We start from the raw sequence: 25,257 nt of genomic DNA, 5'->3' as shown, positions 1-25,257 counted from the left end.
GAAATGGTGTCATGACACATAGCTTAATATTTTTAATTTAAAAAATTCTTATTATATAAGTTGTGGGTTTTCAGAACAATTATGCATAACATACAGGATTTCCTTACACCACCCCACCACCAACACCTTGCATTGGTATAGAACTTTTGTTACAATCAATAATAGCACATTATAATAGTTGTAGTATTAATTAAGTTCCATGGTTTCAGTTAGGGTTCCCTGTATGTGTAGTGTATTTCCATGGATTTGTTTTTTTAATTTTTGTTCTGTTACATATATACAATCTAACATTTCTCCTTTTAATCATATTGAGCTATATATTTCAGTTAACTGCATTTGCAATATTGTGCTACCATGACCACCATCTATTATCTAAATATTTCCATTATTCTAAATAGGAACCCTATATATTTTAAGCCTCAACCTCCCATTCCCTATCCCCATCTTGTAACCTATATTCTAGATTCTGACTCCATGTTTTTTTTTTTTATATACTAATTGTTTCAAAACAGTAGGATCACATAATATTTGATCTTTCCTGTCTGGCTTATTTCACACAACATGATATCTTTAAGGTACGTCCATTTCATCACATGTATCAGGACTTCATTCACACTAAGGGTGTGAAATGATATCTCATAGTTTTGATTTGCATTTCCCTAATGGCTAAGGATATTGAACATCTTTCATGCTTTCTGGTCATTTGTATATCTTCTTTTGGAGAGATGCCTATTCATGTCTTTTGCCCATTTTTAATTTGGATTTTTTTCCTTTTGTGGTTAAGATAAAGGATTTCTTTACATATTTTGAATATCAAACCTATCTAGGATATGCAGTTTCCAAATATCTTCTCCTGTTATATAGATTGCCATATTATTTTCATGATGAAGTCCTTCAAGGCTCAAGAGGTTCTAATTTTGATGAGGTCCCATTTATCTATTTTGTTTTCTTTTGTTGATTGTACTTTGGGTGTAAAATCTAAGAGTCAATTGCCTAACACAAGTTATTGAAGATGTTTCCCTACTTTTACTTCTTGGACTTAATATAGTTCAAGCTCTTATATTAAGGTCCTTGATCCGTTCTGAGTTGATTTTTGCAAATGGTTTAAGGTAGGAGTCCACCTTCTTCTTTTTTGCAAATGTAAATTGAGTTTTCCCATCCCCATTTGTTGAAAAGACTGTTTTTTTCCAATGGAGTAATCTTTGTTCCTTGTCAAAAATCAACTTGCCATAAATGTGAGGGTTAGTTTTGAGTTCTCAATTCATCCATTTGTCTAATGTCTCTCCTTGTGCCAGTACTATGTTATTTTGATTAGTGTGGCTCTGTAATTTATTTTAAGATCAGAAAGCAAATCCTCCAATTTAATGTTTTTATCCAGGTGGCTTTAGTTATTTGAGGCCTTTACATTTCCATATAAGGATTGATGGTTGTCTTTTCCATCTCTGCAAAGAAGTTTATTGGAATTTTGTTTGGGATTGCATTGAATCTATAAATTGTTTTGGGTAGTGTGCTGGTTTGAAACTGTTATGTATCAACTAACCCAATCTTGTGGGGGCAGCCGTGTTCTTTAACCATGATTAAATATCATAGGGTGGGACCTCTTAATTAAGTTGTTCCCATGGAGATGTGACACACCCAATTGTGGGTGTGATTTTTGGGTGTGTGTGTGATGTTTTGATAAATTACTTCCATGGAGATGAAATACACTCAATTGTGGATGGGACCTTTGATTAGGTAGAAATGTGACTCTGCCCATTCAAGGTGGATCTTAATTAGTTTTTTGGAGTCTTTAAGAGAGGTCATGGAGGGAGAAGGCTCAGAAACATATGTTTGGAGATGTAAAGGGAAATGCCAGAAGGACCCATAGTATCTGTGAGAGCCATTTGAAACCAGAAGCCATGAGAGGAGCTCAGCAGATGTTACCATGTACCTTCCCATGTGATACTAAGTGTATTAGTTAGGGTTCTCTAGAGAAACAGAATCAACAGGGAACACTTGCAAATATAAAATTTATGAAAGTGTCTCACGTGACCGTAGGAACGCAGAGTCCAAAATCCACAGGGCAGGCTCCGAAGCCGATGACTCCGATGGATGGCCTGGATGAACTCCACAGGAGAGGCTCACCAGCCAAAGCAGGAATGAAACCTGTCTCCTCTGAGTCCTCCTTAAAAGGCTTCCCATGATTGGATTTAGCATCACTAATTGCAGAAGACACTCCCCTTTGGCTGATTACAAATGGAATCAGCTGTGGATGTAGCTGACGTGATCATGACCTAATCCTATGAAATGTCCTCATTGCAACAGACAGGCCAGCGCTTGCCCAATCAGATGAACAGGTACCACAACTTGGCCAAGTTGACACCTGTCCCTAACCATGACACTAAGATAGGACAAGCAGACACCAACCACATAACTTCCCACGTGATAGAGGAAACCCAGATGCCATCCAGGCCTTTCTTTGGAGTCAAGGTATCTCTGTCTAGATGGCTTAGTTTGGATATTAAATGGCCTTAGAACTGTAAACTTGTAACTAAATAAATCCCCTTTATAAAAGCCAATGCATTTCTGGTATATTGCGATTCTGGCAGCTGTAGCAAACAAAAACCAGTAGTGTAGACATCTTAACAATATTTAGGTTTCCAATTTGTGAATCTAGAATGTCTTTTCATTGATTTGGTTCTTTGATTTCTTATAGCAACTTTTTTTTTTTTTTTTTTTTTTTGCATGGGCAGGCACGGGGAATCAAACCCAGGTCTCTGGCATGACAGGTGAGAATTCTGCCCCTGAGCCACCATCACACTGCCCTCTTATAGCAATGTTTTATAGTTTACTGTGTACAAGTATTTAAATCCTTTGTTAAATTCATTCCTAGATATTTGATTCCTTTAGTTGCTATTGTGAATGGAATTCTTTTATTGATTTCTTCTTCTGGTTGTTCATTGCTTGTGTATAGAAACACTTAATTTTTTCCATGCTGGAATACATTTATCTCAAGTTATCATACATGTGACCTTTTTGTTGTTTAACAGTTTGTTTTCTCATCATCAAAGTCTATTTCTGTAATCCTTAACTACAGAAGTTGATAGAAGCTAATGGTTTCTAATAAAGTTATAACCATAGCTTTTCCTTTTCTTGCAAAGTAAATATTCAGAGGTACTTCTCCCATTTCTCCCAAGCTGAAAGGTAAAAATAGCAGCATAACTCCAAAGGTAGAAACTCAGTCAGAATCTGGAATTTTGCCTGTGACTTGGTGGACTTGTTAAATACCTTTGAGGAAAAACAACTTTCAACTACATCAAACACAGTGAAAGAGTAAATTCAGGAAATGGTATTCTTGGTTTGGTTAAAGTCCATGAACACTGGCTTTGTCCTTAAATGGATTTAAAGCAATGAAGGGTTGGAACATTTATTAACCATTTAGGCACTTCCAGTCTTTCCAAAACAGTGCTGATTCTTGAGTGTTGGTCTTCCACCCCACCACTTTGCTGAATTCATTTATTAGCTCTATGAAATTTGTTGTGGATTTTCCAGAACTTTCTTCATATCATCTGCAAATAGGGAAAGTTACATTGGTGCCAGCAGGCATTCTTGTTTGTTTTTTTTACTGATCTTAGTGGAAAAGCTTTCAGTCTTTCCCCATTAAGTAGGATGTTAGTTGTGAGCTTTTCATATTTGCCCATTATCATCTTTTCATGGTCAGGTTTATGTGTCAACTTGCCCAAGTTGTAGTACCTGTTTGTCTGGTTGGGCAAGTGCTGGCCTGTCTGTTGCAATGAGGACATTTCATAGAATTAAATCATGATCATGTCAGCTGGATCCACAGCTGATTCCATTTGGAATCAGCCAAAGGGGAGTAACTTCTGCAATGAGTAATGTTAATCCAAACACTGGAAGCCTTTTAAGGAGGATTCAGAACAGATGGCTCTTACTGCTTCGCCTGGCGAGCCTCTCCTGTGGAGTTCATCCAGACCCTCCATCGGAATCATCGGCTTCACAGCCTGCCCTGAGGATTTTGGACTCTTCATTCCCACGGTCACATGAGACACCTTTATAAATTTTATATTTGTGTGTGTTCCCTGTTGATTCTGTTTCTCTAGAGAACCCTGACTAATACACATCTTGAGGAAGTTCCTTTTATCCCTAAAGTTTGGCATATTTTTACCTGAAGGGATGCTATATTTTCTCAAATGCCCTTTCATTATCAATTAAGATGATCATGTTTTTTTTTCTTCCTTCATTCTGATAACATGGTGTATTACATTAATTGATTTTCTTATGTTGAGCCACCCTTGCTTACCAACAATAAATCCCACTAGATCATGGTATATAATTCTTTTAATATGCTTTGGATTTGGTTTGCTAGCATTTTATTGAGGATTTTTAAATCTATATTACTAAGATTTATTTATGTATAGTTTTCTTTTCTTGTGATATCTTTATACAGCTTTAGCATGAGGTTGATGTTGGCCTAATAGAATCAATTAGGGAGTATTCCCTCTTCAATTTTCTGGAAGAGTTTGAGGAGAATTGTATTTAAATCTTCTTGGAATGATTGCTACAATTCCTCTGTAAAATTCTCTCTCTTTTTTGTCAGTCTATCTAAATATTTGTTAATAAAAGTTACTTATTTCTCTTTAACCCATTTTTTAAGAGTATGTTGTTCAATTTCCACATACTTGTCCATTTTTTCCCTGTTATTGATTTCTACCTTCATTTTGTTGTGGTTGGAGACTATACATTGTATGATTTCAATATTTTTGGGTTTATAGAAACTTGTTTTGTGACCCAACTTATGATCTATTCTGAAGAAAAAAATCCATGGGCACTTGAGAAGAGTGTGCCTCATGTTTACATTGGGTATAGTGTTCTATATGTATGTCATGGCTAGTTGGCTTAGTGCATCATTCAAGTCCTGTACTTACACATTGATCTTCTTGCTGATGTCCTATCCATAGAGAGTGTTGTGTTAAGCTCTCCTCCAATTAATGTAGAACTGTCAGTTTCTTCCTTCAAATGTGTCTGCATTTGTTCATATATTTTTAACATTGCTCTTAGATGCATTTATATTTATTATTGATACATCTTCCTGTTGAATCATCCTCTTTATCAGCATATAATGACCATTCTTGTCCTTCATGATTGTTTTTTACCTAAAGTCCATTTTATCTGATTTAGTATAGCCACCCCAGGTCTCTTTTGTTTACTACTTGCATGGTGCATTTTTTTCCATGCTTTCACCCTCAACTGACTTGTATCTTTGACTTTAAGTGGAGTCTCTTGAAGACAATGTAGGATTGGATCATGCTTTTTCCAATCTCTTCCTTTTGACTGGAAAGTTTATTACATTTACATTTAAAGTCACTACTGATAACACATGACATTCTTCTGCCATTTTACTATTTGCCAGTGATATATTTTTTGCCTTTCACTTCCATAAATGCTACTTTATATTTGTTTGACTTTTTGTTTTGTACCATACCGACTGCCTTCTCACTTATATCTAGATATATTTTTCATCTATTTTTCTTGTGTTTGACATGGTGTTAAAATTTAATATAACAAGCATATTTAGTTTGATACCAACTTCACTTTTAGATCATGCATATAAACTTTTCCTTTACTCCTCTGTTCCCCTACCATTTTTTTTGCACTTGTTAGCACTTATATCTTTCAATATTGTATATCCAAAAGCATATATTTATCATTAATTTTTATGTATTTGCATTTTAGCACCTATAGAGAGTAAGAAGCATAGTTACATACAAAATAATACAATACAATAATACTGGGCATTTAGAATTACTCACATGGTTACCTTTACTACAGGTCTTTATTTCTTAATATTTCTTTGAACCACTGTCTACTATCCTTTCCTTTTAGGACAGAGAAATTCCTATAGCATTGCTTATAGGGCAGGTCCAGTGATGAGCTCCCCAGCTTTTTTTTTTTTTTTTTTTAAATCTGAGAAGGTCTCTCCCTCATTCTTGAAAGAGTGTCTCACCAGTTATAAAATTATTATTATTTTTGTTTTCTTTCAGTACTATAATTATTTCAACCTACTGCCTTTTTGCCTCTATATTTTCTGATGAAAAATCAGTACTCAAATCTAATGGGACTCTTTTGTAACATGTTGCTTTTCTCTTGCAGCTTTAAAAACATTCTCTTTGTCTTTTGCATTTGGTCATGTAATCAGTATATATAGAGTGTATTTTTCTTCATGTTTATCCTGTTCGCAATTCTCTAAACTTTTTGGAAGTATATATTCATGTCTTTTGCTAAGTCTTAGAAATTCTCTATTATTATTTCTTTGACTATTCCTTCTGCCCCTTTCTCTTTTTCCTCTCATTCTGGGATTCCCATGATGCATATATTGGTGTGCTTAATGGTGTCCCAGAGGTGTCTTCAGGCTATTTTTGTTTTTAATATTTCTTTTTTTATTTTTGTTCATCAACCTGACTTATTTCAAGAGTCTTGTCTTTAAGTTCACTGATTCTTTCTTCTACCAGTTCCAATCTGCTCTTGAAATCCTTCTGGGTAGTTTTCATTTCAACTCTTGTAGTCTTCAACTCCAGTAGTTCTGTTTGATTCCTTTTCAAATTTTTATCTCTTTACTGAGATTTTCATTGTTTTCCTGATATTCTTTAGCTCATTCCCTGAAATTTCCTTATCTCCTTCACCATTTTTAAGACCATTTTTTAAAGACTTTGTTCAGTATGTCCACATTCCCATCTCCTTTGTTGATGTTCAATGGATTTTTATCCTCTTCCTTTGAATGGGCCACCATTTCCTTTTTCCTTGCCTCTCTTGTACTATTTTCTTGTACACTGTATATTATAATATTTTAAATTGTTAACTCTAGAATTTCTTCCCTGGGATGTCTGTTTCTTGCTTTTGTAATCAGCTGATGAGAAGATAGCGATTTCCTTGAGCTTCAGCCCCCCTGTCAAGAATGTCTGCCCAAGTCAAATGCAGTATGCAGGGTTTTCCCTGTCTTTTCTGGACCATTGTCTGGTCCTGGGTTTTTGCTTATTTGTTGTTTTGAAGTTACCTTGTTTACAGTTCTCCTGCTCCCCTGAAAGTACACCTCTCTTTCCCAAGTGTATGATGCTGGCAGGCCTTTTTTCCCCCAGACTCTCTGCTTCAGTAATTTTTTATATTCTTTTATTGTCTCAAGCTACTTTTACCTGGAGGGCAAATTCTGGGAGGAGGGCACAGTGGAGAATATTTTCCTAAGTCAGTCTTTTCCAGACAGAACAGGTCCAGGAACTTACAAAGGGGTTATAGACTGGTTCCAATGTGCCCTGAGGAGGGGTTCAGGAAGGGCTCAGAAGCTTCTCCAGTGACTTCCTGAAGATGAGTTTTCCTGCCCTGCTAGCAAATACAGCCCTTCAGCTAATTGTCCCCACAGCTCTGAGAACGCATCTTTAAGTCTCCATCACCACCCCTCTTGAGGGAGGGTTGGAACAGTGGCTACCACTGCCTTTGTCCAGGGCAAGTTGAAACAATAACTTCCCTCTGTGCCAGAGCCCAGTAATCCAAATTCGCTAATCTAAAACCTTATTCAGAGATCAGCCTTGTCCACCCTTGTTCTTGGGGAAGAGGATTTCCATGTCCATTTCTCTTACCAGCAATTAGTCAGGGATTGGACTCCACAGAAGCCTGACACAAGAGTTAGGATGATGCTGGGCACAAGTAGCTGCCACATGGAGAGAGCAATTCACTGCTCTTTAATTAATCAACCTCTTCCTCCTGCTATTTCCTGCATGCTGTACAGTGTTCTTTTGGCCTCCAGAGCTTCAAACTAGTTCTTTCAGAGAGTTCCTGCCTGTTGTATAATAATTGTTTTGGTGGAAGGACTGAGTCCTGGAGCTCCGTTCACATTATATTTAATTTAATTCTTACACTAAACTGCTAGCTAGGCCTTTTTGCTCTGATTATCTGTGGGAGAAACTTTATATTGACAGAGAAATTTATGGTTTGGCTTAAGAATATAGAAAACAGTCTATATCATTGTCAGATGGTAGTATAAAAACATTATATAATAGCTATCATCATTATCTAGAAAGTAGATAAAGAGAATTAGGTTTTCCACTTTTTGTTTTTGTTTTTTTTTTTTGCATGGGCAGGCACCAGGAATCGAACCCAGGTCTCCAGCATGGCAGGCGAGAACTCTGCCTGCTGAGCCACCATGGCCCGCCCAGGTTTTCCACTTTTTAAAAATTTTAATCTTTGAAAAACCATAACATCTGGTGTCAAAAATTTGGTAGTCATATGTAGTATAACCCTTCACTTTAAAGATGAAAAAACTGTGGCTTGCTGTCTGTGTCTTGCACTATATTTCATAAACATTCTAAAAATCTGAAATTTCTGCATAACTGCCTCAATCATATCAGTGAGAAGAGCATTGCTAACCTTTTTTTGTCATATTCATTTTCAAATTTTCAGAACTAGTGCAAATTTTATAAAAGAATTAAGAGAGAACTTTGTTTATAATATTCTAAAGGACCTTTATATTTAAGTCCTTGAGCCTAGTCCACTGCTCAATAGTATCCATAATTGATTGGTCAATAAATTGACTTCTCTATGAAAATGTTAAAGTGTGGCATATTTCTCAGGGACTGGAGCCTAGCCATGCTTAAAATTTTTTAATCCTTCTCTCCCTCTCTACATTCACTCTCTGCCCTCCGTACCTGTAACCCCCCTCTCTGTTCCCCCCTTCCCCCTCTTGTTGTAGACCGCCCATTTCCGTAGCTCACCACTAAACCGCAAGCCTTCCTGTTATTCTCTTCACTCCTCTATACCTAACCTAAGCCCTCAGCCTAGCAACTGCCTCCTGCCTTGTGTGATTGGCTGTCCCTTCCTGACGTGTGCGCCCAAGACTCCACCCCTCCCCGAGAGTACTTAAGCCCCACGCTTACCCCGCTCTGGGTCGTCCGAGCCCCGGGGTCTTTGGACCCCAGACATCTCACTCCTCGGGTTCCCAGGTGGCCCATCCCGGAGTGTATCAATAAAGCTTTAACCTGTATCTGGCCTCAGTGAAGACTTAGCTCGTGACCGCCGGCTGGGGAAAGCGCCGGCTTCAGCTTACCCAGGTTAATTCCCGCGAGCTCGCCCCAAACCCACCCAGTGTACCGGTCGCGCGGCCCGGCTGAAGCTATCAGTGGCATTAAAGGAATTCCAGGTTTATTATGCCAGACACTAGCATTTATAAGAGGCAAATTAAATGGTACCACAAGCTATGAATGGGAAGTAACAAAACGATTTTGATTAAAATATTGCTTCTGGATAAGTATTTCTGCCTGAAAGTCCCTTATCACAGTTTTAAAAATGATTATAACTATATGGCCATTGATTTGGAAAGTCTGGGTATTCTGTTCTAGTCTTGTCCCCAGTAGGATCATAGAGTCAGTCTTTCTCAGTTAGTCAGTGGCATGGTCTGCATTTCAGGGCAGCCAGGGTCTTTTCTCTTTCCATTACACCACATCTCTGCACTGTATCTTGCAACTGGAAGCCCCTATGAAAGATAGATTACCTGGAAAATATTATGAGAACATTTCATCGCATAGCTGAAATTCAGTCTCAGCCTGAATTGGCACTTACATAGAAGGTGCCAAAATGACAAAAGTTACTTTTTATTTGTTTGTTTGTGAAAAGTTGGCTAGCTGGTGGTTTGGATTACTTTTAACTTAAATTCTTTTATTTTTAATTTAACTTTTACAAGCAATATGGTCAAAAGGATATAATTACATAATTTAATTTAACTGTTTCAATATTATACAACTATTAAAATAATCCAAGAATATGTAGTTCCTAAAGGATCCCTTTGAGTTTCATAAGTGTGCTATCAGAATGGCCCCAATATGTACTGTTACCAACAACTTATTATTATAGAACATTTTTTGATTGGATACATTTAAAAATATCAAAATATGAATTTGAATTTACTATGTGTTTCTTGTATTTGCTTTATCCCTGTTTGCCTGAAAATTGGAGCAAAGAAAACTAAAACTTTCAAAGTGAAGGAAAATTTACTTGACAGGTAAGAATATTGATTATTCAGGCAGCTTGTTAAACTTTCGAATTTATAGATGAGGATTCATTTCCCAGGTAATATTACAGGTAGAGAGGTGAATAAGACATGATCTCTAGCATTATAATATTAGAAGTCTAATGGAGAGATAGTGACATACAGCATACAGAGAGAACTATAATAAAAGATGATCTTTTTGAAGTATTATATGATAGGTTTAAACCAAAAATAATGTGTTAAGAAAAAGGCCGGGAGAATGAAGTTAAAAAAAATAATTCAAACTGGTGATCATAATTATATTTGAAAATAAAAAAGCAATGTCAGATGCAAACATGCCATTAAAGTCTTACAGTTAAAAGTGACCTTTATTATCTACTCCTACTCACTCCAACTCAACACCATGATCCTATCTACCATTAGCTTTTTAGAATCTTCTAAGGAAAGTTTTTGGAAACTTTACTATGCTAGCACAGTTATCTCATTCCCTTGGTATGAGATACTCAAAATTTTGGTATCTACCATGACTGTTCTCTTCACCACCATCCACCAACACATTATTTATACACATTTCTTCAAAAGTGTATTTGAGATGCCTTGCATTATCCACTTGTCAATTTTAATTGATTTCCTTCTCATTTATACTATATATTTTTCTAGATTAATGATTTGAAGAACAGAGTCTGACATAAATTTAAACTTTACTCACAAGTAAAGCTTAGCTATATCCACTATTATCTGAATTTATTTGAACATAAACCATGGAGAGCAAAAGAGCACAATGGTCTTGGCAGAGCACAGCATCTGTCATTTGGATTGGCTCCTTTAACAGCCTTTCATGGTCTCTTGATTTGGTCCTGAAAGAGGACAGTGGTTCATGTAAACAATGATACTTAGTGCATAGAACTCATTAATATTTTTTAAACTTTTTAATTGTATATTATAACATATATACAAAGCAAAGAAAGAAAAAAAAATAATTTTCAGAGTACTCCTCTACAAGTAGTTACAGGAGAGATCCCAGAGTTTGTCATGGGCTACCATACCATCCTCTCAGATTTTTCCTTCTATCTGCTCCTGAATATAGGAGACTAGAGGAATCAATATGTTTTTTTAATCATCATAATCACTTTTTTTCTTTTTTTGTGATATATAACATACATACAAAAAAAACAATAAATTTCAAAGCACAGCACAGCAATTAGTTGTGGAACAGATTTCAGAGTTTGTTATGGGTTACAATTTCACGATTTTAGGTTTTTACTTCTAGCTGCTCTAAGATACTAGAGACTAAAAGAAACATCAATCAAATGCTCAGCAATCATATTCATTTGTTGAAACCTACCTTCTCTGTATAACTCAACCATCACCCTTGATCTTTCTATCCAACTCTTTAGGGGTATCTGGGCTATGGCTATTCTAACTCTTTCATGTTGGAAGGGGATGTTCAATAATATGGGGTAGGGAGATGGAACTAGCTGATGTTCTGGAGAGGCTGGGCCCTCTAAGTTTCAGGACTTATCTGATCCAGGAACCCATCTGGAGGTTATTGGTTTCTGGAAAGTTACCCTCATGCATGAAATCATCGTAGAATCTTATGTATAGCCCTAGGTGTTCTTTTGGATTGGCTGCAATTGTTTTGGTTGGGGTTTGGCACGTTATGATAGGTAGCAATGTCTAACTGAAGTTTGCCTAAGAGTGACCTCCAGAGTAGCCTCTCAACTCTATTTGAATTCTCTTTGCCACTGATACTTTATTAGTTGCACTTCTTTTCCACCTTTTGGTCTGGATGGAATTGTTGATCCCATGGTGCTGGGGCCAGACTCATCCCAGGGAGTCATCTCCCATGTCACCAGGAAACCTTTACCCCTGGATGTCATGTCCCATATAGTGGGGACGGCAATGGTTTCACTTAAAGATTTGGGCTTAGAGACAGTGAGGCCACATTTGAGCAACAAAAGATGTCCTCTGGAAGTAACTCTTAGGCATACCTATAGGTAAGCTAAGCTTTTCTGCTATATACATAAGCACCACAAGAGTAAGCCTCAAGATGAAGGGCTTGGCCTATTGATTTGGGTGTCTCCAATGTTTGACACAGTATCAGAGGATTCCCCGATAGTAAAGTTTAATAGTTCCATGTTTTGTCTCCTATCCCTCGAGAGACCTTGCCAATACCTTTTGATTATATGCTTGATATACTCTGGGATGTATCTAGGCATTACACTAAACTATACAGGATTAAAGGCCCTCATTCTTATTCCTGGAACCCTGTATTTCAGTTGTTCAAATGAGCTATCTAGACAGGTTGAGTTAGATTGTGAGCTACAGAAAATTTAGATTCTAGACAAAATAAACCTTTCTTCCTTTTGTCTCAAAGAGTAGGTGCAGCTCTAAAATGTAGACACTGTCTTCTTTCTTTACCCCTGTGTTCTGAATTATCTTAATCCTGACCTGATTGGCTTCATTCTTTCTCTAAATACCAGGCTATAGATATATAAAACAGCCTTTCAAAATCCAGAAATAGTAATGACCATGTGGACTATGTGTCTGCTATAAGAGCTTACAATCTAGGCCCGTTTTCTTATAGGCATTTTCTCAAGGATACCATACAATAATTGTTCTTTTGTTTCTGGCTTGTTTTGCCTCACCAAATGCCCCACAGGTTCATTCCCATCACTGTATGCCTCACAACTTCATTCCTTTTTTTTTTTAACAGTACAATGTCTGATCATATATATACACTATCATTCACCAATCTACTTCTCAGTTAGTGCATCTTTCAGCCACCTGCATTCATTAGGCATCATGTATAATGCCCAAAGTCCACAGTCCATCAATACTTTCAATTTTAGATAATTTCATTGTTCCCAAGAGAAAGATAACCAAAAAACACACCCTCACCAAGTAGGAAATCTAAACCTCCCCTTTACTCTTGTCCATCTCCCTATCATTTACCTCTGCTATTGCTGTGGTACTGCTGATGTTTTCCTGTTAAACATAGCCCATAGCATGCAATAGCAGTTTTTCCCCCGTACCCTGGAATTAAACACTCTTTATACACGAATCATACCTTTGAAGTAGTTCTTGAAAAAACTGATTTATACTTCTAGTGTTAATCAGTGGGACATATAGGTCTATATGCCCCTTCAATCTTGTTCACCTTCAACATGTTCCTATTACTTATATACCCACTAGAAAACTGCCTTCACTTCCATCTATTCCCTTACATTGGAGTTCAACCTCATTAGCTATCCATTCACCCATCCTTAGGTTCTATGTATCTATGTATAAAAGTGGAGGCATGCAGTATTTATTCTTTTGTGTCTTACTTATTTCACTCAGCGTTATGTCCTCAATGCTCAACCATCTTGTCATATGCTTCAGGATGTCATTTTATCTTATTGCTGCATAATATTCCATCATATGTATATACCACATTTTGTTAATCCACTTGTCTGTTGATGTGATGGACATTTAGATTTTTTCCATCTTTTGGTAATCGTGAATAATGCTGCCATGAACATTGGTGTACAAATGTCTGTTTGTGTCACTGCTTTCAGCTCTTCTTGGTATATATCAAGTAGTGCTATTGCTGGGTCATAGGGCAACTCGATATTTTGTTCCCTTAGGGACCACCAAACTGTCTTCTATAGTGGCTGTGCCATTATACATCTCCACCAGCAGTGTATAAGTGTGCCAATTTCTCCACATCCTCTCCAACATTGATAGTATCCTGTTTGCTTAATAGCAGCCATTCTTATAGGTGTGAGGTGGTATCTCATTGTAATCTTGATCTGCAGTTCCCTTATAGCCAATGATAATGAGCATCTCTTCATATGCTTTTTTTTTTTTTTTTTTTTTTTTTTTGCAGTGGAAGTCCTTCGACTTGATGCACGAGTTCTCACGGGCTCTTCATATGCTTTTGAGCCATCTGTATTTCCTCTTCAGAAAAAGGCCTATTCATATCTTCAGCCCATTTTATAATTGGGTTGTTTGTTCTTTTGTTGATGAGTTATATGATTTCTTTATATATACAGGATATCAAGCCTTTGTTTGATGTGTGATTTCCAAATATTTTCTCCCATTGAGTTGGCTGCCTCTTCACCTTTTTGAGAAAGTCTTTAGAGGTGCAGAACCATTTGATTTTGAGAAGTTCCTATTTATCTGTTTTTTCTTTTGTTGCTTGTGCTTTGGGTGTAAAGTTTAAGAAGCTGCCTCTTATTACTAGGTCTTGAAGATGTTTCCCTACATTTTCTTCTAGAAGCTATATGGTGCTATATTTAGGTGTTTGATCTATTTTGAGCTAATTTTTGTATAGGGTATAAGAGAGGGATCTTGTTTCATTCTTTTGGCTATTGATATCCAGTTCTTCCATGCCCATTTATTGAAAGGACTGTTTTGTCCCAGTTCAGTGGATTTGGGGCCTTGTCAAAATTCAGTTGACCATAGATTTGGTGGTCTATTTTTGCACTCTCAATTTAATTCCATTGTTCAATACTTTTATGCTTGTGTCAGTACCATTCTGTTTTGACCAGTGTGACTCTATAATAAATTTTAAAGTCAGAAAGTGTTTATCTTCCCACTTTGTTCTTCTTTTTTAGGATACTTTTAGCTATTCGGGGTTTCTTTCCTTTCCAGATGAATTTTGTAACTAGCTTTTCCAAGTGTTCAAAAGAGGTTGTTGAAGTTTTCATTGGTACTATGTGGAATCTGTAGATCAGTTTGGTGAGAATTGACATCTTAATTATATTTTACCTTCCTATCCATGAGCAGGGAATGTCTTTCCAACTATTTAGATGTTCCTTGATTTCATTTACCAATGTTATGTTGTTTTCTGTGTGGAAATCCTTTACATCCCTAATTGAGTTCTTTCCTAAGTATTTGAGACTTTTAGTTTCTATTTTGAATGGAATTTTTTCCTTAACTGACTCCTCAGTTAGGTCATTGGTTGTGTATAAGAACATTACTGAACATTCCTTTATATTAATAGATCTTTTCTGTTTTGCTTTGTTTTGTTTTGTTTTTCATGTCAGCTAGTGAGAGCAATAGGGCCATATTTGGTTGTATATTGTGCTCTCCATGCTGATTGGTCATTGCCCAACAGGCAACCCTTCTCTGTGGTTTGTGCCTGTGTGTCCTAGATGCTAAAAACTTAGAATATCATTAAACCACTTAACTTTTTTGATGAAAACTAGATTATTCCTCACTTTTAAAACAATTACAGGTTTTTATAGTTTTTCTTTCCAGTTAATTATTTAATATTATTTGGAATTTATGGAATGAAGTACAAGTCTAAACTTTTTTGTTTAAAGTAAGTTTATACTTTGTTAAAGGTACTTGACCACTATATATTTTTAATACTTCATGATTTGAAATGTCATCTTTAACATGTAATAGATTCCCTGGATCTGCCTCTATACTTAACACTTAATTATTTGTTTCTACACAGAAAGCAAACTTAATATCTGTTTAAGATTAGTTGTTATAGCTGACAAGTTGTACAGAAAATACCTATTAATTGTTCTACATGAAAACATTTTTTTCTTGTCTGTTCTTATTTATTCCTCCAGATGAGTTGTAGAATATTTTTTTCTGTAAAAATGAAATCCTGTTGATGTTTTGATTAGAAATGAAATTTATATATAGAATTAACTTCTGTACAGCATTGGTATCATATCTAGGAACATGATATGTCTCATCTCTTAATCAGGTCTCTCCTCTTTTTTTAAATATCCCTTCAGTTTATTGTGGAATATAGGAATGTGTATATAATGTGTGTATGTGCACATGTGTATACAGAAAGAGAAGGAAGAAAGAAAATGAAGTAATGAAGGAAGGAAGAAAAAAAGGGGAGGGAGGGAGGTTAATCTGGGACCTAGCTAACTTCCTGAACTCTATTATTTATTTTAATGTTTTTATTTTTATATTTTGGTTGATTTTTTTAGGTAAACAATAACTTGAAAATGGTTCTTTATTATATTTCTGAGGGTTTTTTTTCGTATAGTCTTATTGTATTGGTTAGAACTAAATTATCCCATTCATGTAAAAAATATATTTGTATAGTTTTTTTTAAAGTTATATCATCTTACAGGGATGTGTGTGTATGTTTACATGTGCATGAAGGGATAAATTAAATAATAGCCATTAAAAAGTTAATGCTTTTGCCTTAAGGTATTATGATTTCAACTTTATTCCTTATTCTTTTGAATAGAAATTGATGTTGTATTAATGAGCATGATTTATTTGTATGCTTAGAAAAAAATAAAGGCAGCTTATTGAAGGAAATTGCATAATAGAATTACAAGATAATTCATTCTATGACAAGTCTCATATATAAAGTTTGTAAAAATCCTTAAAAGTTAGCAAATTAAATCCAGGTGTTTATTTAAAAATAATAAATAACATCTGTGTAGTTTAGTCAAGAAAAACAAATATTTTTTAACATTCATAATCTAAACACAACATACCACTTTAAAATAATTTAAGAGCAAAAATTTACAAAATTATTACAATCAATGCCAAATTATCTCATATATTTAGACGGTGACTTAGAATCAATTATGAGATTCTTAAATATCTTGTTCACCATTCTTACAGTTAGAATGGAAGCTGGCACCTAGTAGGTATTTAATAGATATGTGCTGATTAACTGACTATAATTTTGAGAGTTCCCAATTATTTGTGTGTATTCTTATATTGTCTAAATTTGTTATTTTTCAAGTCACATCTGTTTTTGCTTCAGTTAATATAATCAATCAATAAAAATTTTTACTTTAATTTTATGGAATGACCAGGAATATATATATTTAAAGACCACTATTCCATTAAACTTAGTGTCAAAACATTACCAGTGATGTAAAATAGCTTGTTTTTCTTAATTGTTAAGATAACATAAAACCAGAGAGAAATTTGCAAAATCAAATAAAAAATAGCAATGTTAACTACATATAATATACAGTACTGTTCACTCTGCTTGTTCAGTTCTAGGCACTCCTGGGTACTAATGGGATCACTTGGCCCCATAACTTTATCTTAATAAAAGGGATGGATGGGCCATGGTGGCTCAGCAGACAAGAATGCTTGCCTGCCATGCCAGAGGACCCGGGTTCGATTCCTGGTGCCTGCCCATGTGAAAAAAAAAAAGTAAAAAAAAAAAAATAATAAAAGGAATAATTGTATCTTAAGGAGAGATAAAGTAGCTTGCCCAAAGAGGATGCAGTGACAAAATGTTAGAGCTTGGCTTTAAGCTTGGGCTCTAACCTATTATACTCTAGCTCCAAAAGCATTATATTTATAATGCATATATACAAATTTAGTATTCTTGCAAAATAGAGTTCATATCTCTGAGGGAAACAATATTAAAATGTCAGAAGCTCTTGAAATCCTGCCTGCTTCTCCAGTTTTTGCTCAAGTAGCATCTGTGTGTAGTTTCTTTCTGGACAATTTAACTTAGCTTTTTTTTACTTATTGGCCTCTCTGTATTCTCTAACTCTCTTCAAAGATATTAGTTATTCCTGTAAAAGAAAAAAAGGAAAACTGAAAAATGAACTTATTCCTTTTCTTGGCAAATGTTTAGTAGTTTATATTTCATGTTCAAAGATTTATTTTCATTTGGGGAGAGCAGGATGGGTGGGACTTCCTGTTCAGTTTCTCTATATGTGTTTCCTAATCAAGATACAAAAATCCTTTAGGATATATCATTTATTTGGCAAGTAAGCATATTTACCTTTTTCATGGAAATGTAGGAAACACTAAAACATGTTCCTGAATGCAAATAGCAAAATACAGCTTTCCTGGTTATAATGGTTTGTTTCTGTTGTTTCATAAACTCTCTTCAATGTAACCAATTAGAGCTGAATTCCTTATATTTTTTTAATACAGAAATAAACTTTATGTTCATTTGCCTTTCTTTTCCTGTGTAATTATTAGCTAGTCACAGTGATTGTAGGCATATCTATTAATGTGTCTTTGTGGTTGCTGTGGTTTATATTTGTCTCTTAAATTTTTATTTTTAAAAATAATACAAAACCCATACAGAGAACTCCAACATACACTTCAGATACACAGATACACTGATATTACCATTTTGCCACATTTTATTTATCTGTCTAAACTAATCTATATATCTATCATCTATCTGTCTAGCTAGCTAGCTATTTTCTTAGCCCTTGAGAATAAGTTGTATACATTATGCTCCTTGTAAATGTAAGACTTTTATGAACATGTTCTAAGAACAAAGGTGTTCACATATGTAAATATCTTATGTACAGTTATCAAGTTAAGAACTTTAGCATTGCTGTAAAGCTTACAATTTATATTCCAATTTTTAGTTACTTCTCAATCCTTATATTTCCACCCTACATAACCACTAATCTAATTATCTCTATAAATGTATTTGTATTTACATTTTATATCAATGGAACCATGCAACACGTAGTATTTTGCGTCTTATTTCTTTCACTTAGCATAATGTTTTTTTAAAAATTATTACTATTATTTTTAATGAGAGATTGTAGGTTTACAGGAAAGTCATGTAAAAAAACAATGTTCCCCTCTTATTGACACTGCATTAGTGAGATACCTTTGTTACAATTGCTGAAAGAATATTAAAATATTAGTTAATCATAGTCCAAAGTTTGCATTAGGTATAGTTTTTCCTGTGTACCACCTGATTATTAACACCTTGTAATAGTGTTCTACATTAATTATAATTCATGAAAGAACATTGTTATATTTGTACTATTAACCACAGCCCATCATTTCACAATAGGGTTCACTCTCTTCTACAATCCAATGTTTTCTCTTCTAACACCTCTTATGATAACATACATGGCCCAAAACTTCCCCTTTCAATGACATGAAGGAAGGTAGACCAGGAAATTTAAAGTGGGCAGGTTTATTTCTGTGCTCCCAGGCAGAGCTCACCAAACCCAAGATGGAGAGAGGTGAGTCTGCGTGCAGGCTTTGGCATGAGCAGCTTTTAAGGATGGAGGTCAGGTGATGTCTGGAAGGGGCAGTTCATTAGTTCCAGAAGTCATGTTGGGAGGGGTGACACAGTCTCCTCAGCTCAAGTTGCAGTGCCCTTCCCCGTTCCCCCAACTTAACATTCCAGCCTTTTTGTGATAATAGGGTATCAAGATTCTTCTGGCTACTTCCTGCTGTACTGGGGTGATGTGGGATGATAGGCTGGAGTTGTCATGGTCAGTAGAGGGAGGAGGTTAGCTATAGGAATCTGGTGAGGAGGGTAGGCAGTGGTAATGATGCAGGAGCATTTGGTTGACTGCTACCTGTGACAGTTCCTTCATGCATCCCTGAAGGAAGTTGAGGAGACAGGGAGCTAGGAGAAAAAAGAGACAGATTAGGATAACTGGACCTAGTAATGGGAGGAGCCATGTTGCTAGGGGAGAAGAAAACCAGTCTAAGGCAGAGTTGGTTCCTTGTTTTTGTGGCCGAGATCCTCTTTTAGTTTGTTTACATTCTGAATATTTTGTTCCATATGTAGGATGTGCCCTCAATGGGGATAGGAGAATGAATAGTGCAAGTGATGTGGACACAAATGGGCCCCAGGGGGTGACAAGTGTAGGGTTCTCGTCCTGTTTTATAGTTTGACCCATGACAGGTGATGCTAAGAGGAGTTGCCTCATAGTTTTACTGTATAGGAGTGGTGAGAATCATTGTGTGTGGGCCAGTCCACCATGGTTGGAGTGGTCCGGGCAGAAGCAGTTTAAGGAGTATTTCATCTCCTGGCTGGAGACTGTGGGGAGGATCAGCGGGATTAGTTTTCCTGGTTGTGGCAGGTATCAATTGTCATGTTCCCACAGCAAATGCCTGATTAATGAGATATGGTAAGAGCCCAAAGGGGGAGGCTGCACTGGCAAGTGGTGATTGAGTAGGAATGGGCGGTCATACATTAGCTCAAAAGGACTTAAGAAAGTAGGTGCCCATGGAGTAGCATGTAGTTGGGCAAGGGCCAGAGGAGGGAGGTCAACCCAGGATTGTTGTAGTTCAATGGCTAACTTGGTTAATCATGTCTTAATAAGACCGTTAGCTTGTTCTATTGGGGTCAGTAAGGAACATGTAGTTTCCATTCTATTCCTAAGGCCGATGAGGTCTGCTGGGCCACCTGAGAAATAAAGGCTGGGCCATTATTGGATTGGATGGAGTTGGGTAGTCCAAAGTGGGGAATGATTTGTTTCAGGAGGATGTCAGCCACCACATCAGCAGTTTCCCGTGTAGTAGGGAAAGCTTCTATCCAGACTGTTAAGGTGTCAATTATAGTTAGTAGGTATTGTAATTTTTTGTGAGTGGGCATGTGTGTGAAATCAATTTGTCAGTCCTGCCCTGGAAGGTGGCCCCTCAGTTGATGGGTTGGGAAAGTGGGGCACAACCCTCCTTGCGGGTTTGTTCTTTGGCAAGTGGGACAGAAGGAGCAGACCGACGTTATGAGTTGAGTAAAGGATGGGTGATGGAATAAGGGCTGGAGGAACCATGTGAGGGCCCTGGGTCCGATATGAAGTGACAAGTGTACTTGAGAAAGAATATTGGGGGCCTGTTTGGTTGGAAGAGCCACCTTGTTATTGAGGAAGATCCAGCCCTCCGGTGCAGTGCAGCCTCCCTGTACAAGGAGGTTTTCACGTTCCCTAGAAGAGTAGGCAGGTTGGAGGGAAGGAAGAGTAAAGAAAAGAGTCAGTGCTGGAGGGTTTAAAGGTGAGGGTTCTTTGGTCAGTTCTCGCGACAGCACTGGCCCAGTTATTTCTGTGGGTGATATCAGAGTTATCTGTTTGGTGCCCTTTGCAATGGATGATGGCCACCTGTGAGGGCAATAGAAGTGCTTGAAGCAAGTGTTGGATAAGCTTCACATTAATTACAGGTGAGCCTTTGGTGGCAAGGAACCCTCGCTCCTTCCAGGTGGCTGAGTGGCAGTGTGTGATTAGGAAAACATATTTGGAGTCCGTGTAATATTGGTGGCTTTGTTTTTGGCTAGGTGTAAGGCTCTAGTGAGAGCAATTAGTTCAGCTCTTTGGGATGTGGTTCCCTCTGGGAGCCATACAGCTTCAAGTATTTCGGTGAGAGAAACTATAGTGTATGAAGCCCTGCGCCATCCCTGTTGGTCTATAATTGAGCTGTCATCTATAAAAAGGGTGAGATCTGCTTGCAACAGTGGCATGTCTGAGAGGCCCTGGCATGGGGAGGAGAGCTCTTCCATGATTTTGGTGCAAAGGTGAGTGGGCTGTGGAGAGGGGCTTGATAGGGGATGATGAGGGAGGAGAGTAGCAGGGTTGAGGGTAGGCAAGACAGAGAGTATGACATCTGAGTTTTCCAGGAAGAGCAAATGAAATTCCTGGAGACAGGAAGGGGTGAGCAGAGAGAGAGAGATTTATGGGATAAGAGGTCTTGTAGACGATGTGTTGACAGGACTTGGAGAGGCCTACCCAGAGTAAGTTTAAGAGCTTCATGCATGAGGGTAGCAACTGCAGCCAGTGCTCGGAGACAGGGAAACCATCCAAGGGTGGTGGGGTCCATCTGTTTAGAGAGATGGATTATAAATTGGTCTCAGAGGTTGGGTTAAGACTCCCACCACTATTCCTTGCTTTTCATTGTTGAAAAGGAAGAAGGGTTTGTTAGAATTTGGGAGAGTGAGTGGAGGTGATTGAAGTAAGGTGTCATGGAGAACCAAGAAAGTTTTGGCTACAGTAGAGGGGTCATCTAGGGGTCCCACGGGCGTCACCTTGGCTGCATCATAAAGAGGCTTCACTAGGAGGGAAAAGTCAGGGACCCAGTGTCGGAAGAACCCCACAAAACCTAGGAAGGACAAAATTTGTTCAGCATTTTCTGGAGGTTGGAGTTCTCGGAGGGCTTGCTGTCTGTCTCCTGTTAGGTGTCGGGATGTAGGAGTGAGGTGGAGCCCTAGGTAGGTGACGGTGGAGGAAGAAAGTTGAGCTTTGGCGGGTGAGACTCAATATCCTTTGTCAGCTAAAAAATTCAATAGGGTGGCTGTAGCCTTTGTGGAAGTTTTTTCAGAAGGGCTGCAAATTAACGGGTCATCTACATATTGGAGAATGATACTGGGAGTTAGATTGCACTCTATTAGGTCCCTGGCTAGGGCTTGGCCAAAGATATGGGGGCTATCATGAAACCCCTGAGGTAATACCATCCATGTAAGCTGTTGGGCCACTGAAGAGTCTGGTTCTTCCCAGGTAAAGGCAAATAAATTTTAACAGGCAGGGTCTAGAGGGATTGTGAAGAAGGCATCTTTAAGGTCCAGGACAGAATAATGAGCAGTGTGAGGAGGTATGTGTGAGAGAAGAGTATATGGATTGGGAACTACTGGGTGGATGGGAATGACAGTCTCATTAATTAGTCTGAGATCTTGGACTAAATGGTTAGTCCATCAGGTTTTTTGACAGGCAAGATAGGGGTGTTACATGGCGAGTTGGTGGGTATGAGAAGTCCCTTCCCCTTGAGCCGGTTAATGATGGGTTGGAGTCCTTTCCGATGGGTTATGGAGATGGGAAATTGTGGCCGAGATGGAAATGAGGATGGATCTTTTAGTTGGATGAGAACTGGTTTATGATGGGAAGCTGTTAGGGGAGTTGAGGTATTCCATACTTCCGGGTTTACTAGGTGAGGTGGTGGGGAAGAGCCGAAGGGGTGGAATCCCGAGTGGAAGTGGAGGCCACATGTAAGAGTAATAGTAAAGTCATTTGAGGTTTTTGTATCCAGTGTAGTGAGGCCCCTAATTTGGCTAGAAGGTCTCGCCCCAGTAGTGCAGTGGAGCAAGAAGGTATGACTAAGAAAGAGTGTGTAATGGGGTAGCCTTCTATTAAACATGTAAGTGGTCCAGTAGTTAAGGGGCATGAAGGACGGCCATCTGTCCATAACCGTGACCTGGAAAGGAAGAAATTGACCTGAGTAGGAGGGGAGGACAGAGAAGGTAGCCCCTGTGTACACTAAAAAGGAGGTGGACTTACCCGCTACCTTGATTATTACCCTGGGCTTGACGAGGTTGATCAGGGTTGCTGAGGTCAGCATCATCAGTCATCAGTGGCCAGGCCCACGACTGCCAGCAGTGGGTCAGGGGTTGGAAGAACGGCCCCTCCACGGCCAGGTGCCATGGGGCAGTCACTTTTCCAATGTCCCTTTTCCCCACAGAGGGGGCATGGTCCCTTGGGCAGTCAAAGATTGGGGCACTGGCGGGACCAGTGTCCATTGAGGCCACATTTGAAGGACTTTCCTGGTGGTGGATTAGTCATAGCCGGCTTCTTGTCAGTTGAAGTGGGCCGCAGGGTTGCAATCAGGGATTGGGTTTGTAAGTTCACCCTTTGGTGGTCCCGTTATTCCTTCTCTGCCCTCTCCAATTCATCACGAGTATTAAAAATTTTAAAGGCCATGTTTACCAGGTCATGAATAGGGGCCTGAGGATCGTCCTCAATTTTTCTAAGTTTGCGCCTTATATCTGGAACTGACTGAGATATAAAATGTGTGGCTAAGACGGTTTTACCAGCTTCTGAGTCAGGGTCTAGGCGGGTATGTTGGGAGAGGGCTTCTGTGAGCTGGTTTAGAAAAGCAGCAGGGTTTTTTTCAGGACCTTGAGTAATTTCCCTTAGCTTATGAAAGTTTACCACTTTGTGGGAAGCTTTCTGCATGCCGGCTATGAGCCATGTAAGCATCTTGTATCACCTAATCCATCCGTTTCTCCCCACTAGGGTGTCAATCTGATAGTCCTACCCTGGCTCTTGATCTTGTACTGCCTCGGCTCCCACTGGCATGGTGTGGTTGGTTATATGCACCTGGTTAGCATGAGTCCTGGCCGCATTGAAAATGCAGTCCATTTCATTGGTAGTTAGTGAAGAAGAGCAGATTAAATGAATGTCATGCCAGATGAGGTCATAGGCATTAGCCAGATATTGGAATTCTTTAGTATAGGTTGTTGAGTCATTGGAGAAGGAGCCCAACCATTTTTCGATGTGTGAGAGATTGGCCAAGGAAAAGGGAGTGTGTATTCGAATTAGCCCTTTGGGTCCTGTAACGTCCCTGAGGGGGCAGAGTAAAGTACTTGTTGAGCAGGTATGGGAGCTTACAGGTGAGGATGGCAGGGCTGCTGGGATGGTGAAAGAGTAGGCGGTGGAAGAGGAGCCAGTGAAGGGAGAAGAGGGTATGGTGGTGGTTGGAGAGTCACTGGAATAGAAGGAGGTAGGGAAGGATAAGATGGCAGCTGGGGAGCCACTAGAGCAGAAAGGGAAAGAGGAGGACAAGATAGTGGTTGGAGCACTGCCAGTGCAGAAGGAGAGAGAGAAGGGTAAGATGGTGGCTGGAATGCTCCTGAGGTGGAAGGAGGAAGTGACGAATAAGATGGCAGCTGAGGTGCTGCAGGAGCAGAAGGAGGAGGTGAAGAACAAGATGGTGGTGGGAGAGCCACCAGTGTAGAAGGAGGAAGAGGAGGGCAAGATGGCAGCTGGACTGCTGCCGGCGGAGAAGAGGAAAGAGGAGGGCTAGATGGTGGCGGAACCGCTGCCAGAGGGAGAGAAGGGTAGAGTGGGGGAGAAGAGGATAATTTCCCTAAATGCAGTGGTGGCCCTGGTCATTTAAAGGAAGATAAATCGAGGGGGTCAGAAAAGGAGGAAATTGCATTGGATTGTTTGTGTAGAAGTGGGGATTTGGGGGTTTCTCTGGCTAGAAGAACCTGAGCCATAGAGCAAGAAGTACAAAGGGAGGGGCAAGAGCACAGAAGAAAAAAGGCCTGGACATAAGGAATTTTGGCCCATTTGTCATTCCTCTAGGAAAAGCTCGGGAGGTTTGTAAGGATATTAAAATCGAAAGTCCCATCCTCAGACCAATAAGAATTGTTATCCAATTGATATTAGGGCCAAGCCTTTTTACAAAAGTAAGTGAGGCGTTTTGGCCGGATGTCTGGAAGTAAATCCAGTGTGGATAGGTTTGTCAGAAGACAACCCAGAGGAGTATAAGATTTGGTCTTTGAGCACATATTGCCCATACTGATGGGTCTCAAAGGACAAAGGACTGGCCCAGGGGTGTTGGCATCCCAATTCCCTGAGAGAGTCCTTGGAGCTCTTACGAGTGGGGGCTCATCTCCTCGGGACATCTCACCCTGGTTTGAGGCCCTTTCAGGTCCTGGACCTGAATTTGGGAGGGAAACAAGAAGTGGGGCATCCCCACAACTTTTCAAGTCCCAGGAAAGGGAGTGAGGCTTGTGGGTGTCCCCATTCACC

General features: G+C 38.6%; 1 pseudogene; it reads right to left on the bottom strand.

Moving 5' to 3' along the window:
• LOC143675820 (histone-binding protein RBBP4-like) overlaps nt 1-23,237 on the bottom strand; it is a 37,342-nt pseudogene extending 14,105 nt beyond the window's left edge.
• Nucleotides 23,238-25,257: the final 2,020 nt, after the last annotated feature.

Source organism: Tamandua tetradactyla, chromosome 3 (assembly GCF_023851605.1).
Source record: "Tamandua tetradactyla isolate mTamTet1 chromosome 3, mTamTet1.pri, whole genome shotgun sequence".
Classification (NCBI taxonomy): Eukaryota; Metazoa; Chordata; class Mammalia; order Pilosa; family Myrmecophagidae; genus Tamandua; species Tamandua tetradactyla.
Note: the sequence above shows the minus strand (reverse complement) of the source record. Positions and strands in the feature narration are given on the sequence as shown.